Source organism: Lygodium microphyllum, chromosome 8 (assembly GCF_053477565.2).
Source record: "Lygodium microphyllum isolate KBCC chromosome 8, Lygodium_microphyllum_v1.1.10, whole genome shotgun sequence".
NCBI classification, from domain to species: domain Eukaryota; kingdom Viridiplantae; phylum Streptophyta; class Polypodiopsida; order Schizaeales; family Lygodiaceae; genus Lygodium; species Lygodium microphyllum.
In genome coordinates, this window is record NC_141142.1 from 120,930,784 (window position 1) to 120,933,647 (window position 2,864).

The following is a 2,864-nucleotide window of genomic DNA, read 5'->3' on the forward strand; positions in this document are numbered from 1 at the left end:
ATTCAGGTTAGGTTAAGAAGTATGTTTGGTGTTAGCCTTGTTATCAAAGGGGATGCATTGCTAATTATTAAGCAACTTTTAGACATTAGTTATCAACTTTTGTAAGTTGCTCTTAATGGATGGTTATATTATGGAATTGCAAAAATTGACCCTCGAAACCAGAAGTGATAAAGTTTAGACACATCAAGAGAGACGAGACCAAGAAGGTTGATGAGGGTGGCGAGCTTGAAAATGTAGAAAATGGTAGGGCATTATAAGTACATCAAGCATCATATGTAGGTGGAGGGAACCTAGCCAATTTTAAGTTTTTTTTTCGGGTTAGGAATCAATCAAGCACATTGTTCTAGAGAGTAGATAAGTTGTTTGGTACGTAAGTCCGTAATCTATGTTGCGTTTGGAGAAGTCCTCACAATTTCAAGTTTCTTTTGGGGTTAGGAATCAATCAAGCCCATTGTTCTAGAGAACAGAGAAGTTGCTTGGTACGTAAGTCTGTAATCTATGTTAGTTACGTTTAGAGAAGTCCTCACAATTTTAAGTTTCTTTTGGGAACAGGAATCAATCAAGCCCATTGTTCTAGAGACGAGAGAAGTTGTTTGGTTTGCAAGTGTGTAATCTATGTTGCGTTTGAGAAGGAGCGAGAGGAGGTTGTAGCCTATCATTAATGCCTTAGGCGCTGGTTGTCCAAATAGACTTCAAAAATGCAAGGTTGGGGAGGCGTTCCAGATTGCAGAAATAGACGAATTTATTTTACATTTGCTTTATTGTTGGTAACTTCATGTACATTTGCATAAATGTTGGTGATGATAATAAAAAATGCTCTTATTATTGACACGGTTGGGGCCGGGGCTATTGCGCTTCCAGGTCATCGGCGGCCATGTGCGGCGGGCGAGAGGGGCTGTGGACGAACTTGCCCAGCGGGAGGCGGAGCAGGGGCTGCGCCTGCGCCTCCAGGAGCTCCGCCAGAGCGTTATAGAGGGCCAACACGCCCGTGAACAGGCCCATGAAGCCCCCGGCCCTGTGGAGGGGGACGGAGGCGGCGAACTCGCCGGAGGTGAGCAGGACGAAGGTGGCGGCTACGGCGCAGAAGAGCAAGAAGAGGGCTCGGGAGGTCCTCGCGCTTGCCACCAGCATCACGAAGGTGAAGAGGGTCCAGCCCAGCAGGTAGACGGCCTTGGCGTGAGAGAGCACTGCTCTATTAGTAGCTGATTGGGCGTAGGCGGAGTTGACACCGAAGGACGGCAGGAGGAAGCAAGCGAAGGAGATCCAGAAGGCCCCGTAGGAGGTGAACGCCGTGGCCGAGAAGGTGTCCCCGTACCAGAACTCCAGGAGGCCTGCCACTGCCTGGGCGGCGCCCCCGTAGAAGGCCGCCAAGCCCACCACCGCATTGATAGGATCGGAGGCACGGACGCCGAAGATCCCCGCGTTGTAGCACGAGAGCACCAGCGTTGTGAGCGCGAAGCCGAATAGTCCCAAGGGCGCAGGATTGGCCATTGCGAGCGCCCGCGCCGGCAAAGGCCGCGAAGAATTAGAGGAGCTCTTGCAGGACATGCCGATTAATCTGTACTCTTCTGTGAGAGGATCGATGTTGTATGTCGAATGCGAGAGCTGTTCTATGAAAGGAACTTCAATGTGTCGTCGAATGAGAGAGAGAGAGAGAGAGAGAGAGAGAGAGAGAGAGAGAGTGTCTGTGTGTGTGCGCGCTCTCGCGAGCTATAAGCTATGTGATTTGTCTTCTGACTCTGGATGGCTATGACGCTGGAGTGGTGGCGCCTCTTATATGCCACACCGCTCGCCGCCATCTCTGTGGGCGCGCCCCTGTGCAGCGAGACGCGTCACGCCACAAAACAAAACATTTGCAGCGTGAAAACAACAACAGCTGCAAAAGCGTTCGTAACATTGTGAGCCCGGACGACTGTGTGCGCTCCTTGCGTGAATAGGTAAAAGTCTTGCGATGTCATGGAGCTACCGGCAATACAACCTCACCGATGAAGCTGTTGGACGTCATTACTTTGACCCGGATCAAAATTTCTCACGGTCATTTCAATTAACGAAGCACGCCTTTGGAAGATATTATCACGGTCACGGGCATTTCAAATAGCGAGGCACAGCTCAGGAAGATACTAACCAATGCTAACGAAACAACCAAGGCTTCTTGGATACTTGTTTAGATGTGATAAACATGAGATCGGTTCCCCCCAAGGTGGGCGCCAAGAGGGTAGGGAAGCAATTCACCAACTACTACATGTAGTGCATGTTTAAGCACTCCACCACTCCTATGTAACAATATGTCTGGTAGAGAGTCTTCCAACTTTTAACAACACAAGTCTCGCCTCTAAGTGTGTGTCCATCCTAATGCAAAATTCCAGTATCAAGTACGTGAGATGTTGCGATAGATTTGCACTCTTGATGAGGATCGGCTAGATACTCCATGCAAACATGACATTTCCTTCCTTGTTTAGAACTTTAGAACATATTTGATGGCATTGCTAATCCAACACCAACCTTTGTTGATTTATATGGGCATTGTTTGTATTGAAAACTAGGAGCTTGTAGATAAGAGAATACTGTGCACAATAAGGGAAAGAGATAGAGGCAATATAGAAATGGAGTGAACTGCAATTGAACATTTCATTGCTAGTAGTTGTATATATACATGGTACATTAAATGAGGTAGGTGAGTTTCATTTCTAAATATATGAGATATTGACATAGTGGATATCTGTGGGATCATTTTGTCCACATTCTGACTTGTCCTTATCTTATCCACCCAAACTTTTATCCTTATCCACAACTTTATCTTTACATCCCCTCTCAAAAGGATTCCATAGTAGGTATCTGTAGAGACATAAAAGATTACATTCAAT

At 47.1% G+C, this 2,864-nt stretch overlaps 1 pseudogene; it reads right to left on the reverse strand.

Moving 5' to 3' along the window:
* Window positions 1–743: 743 nt before the first annotated feature.
* On the reverse strand, window positions 744–1,671 carry LOC148032810 (accumulation of dyads protein 2 pseudogene; annotated as a pseudogene).
* Between the last annotated feature and the right edge of the window lie 1,193 nt (window positions 1,672–2,864).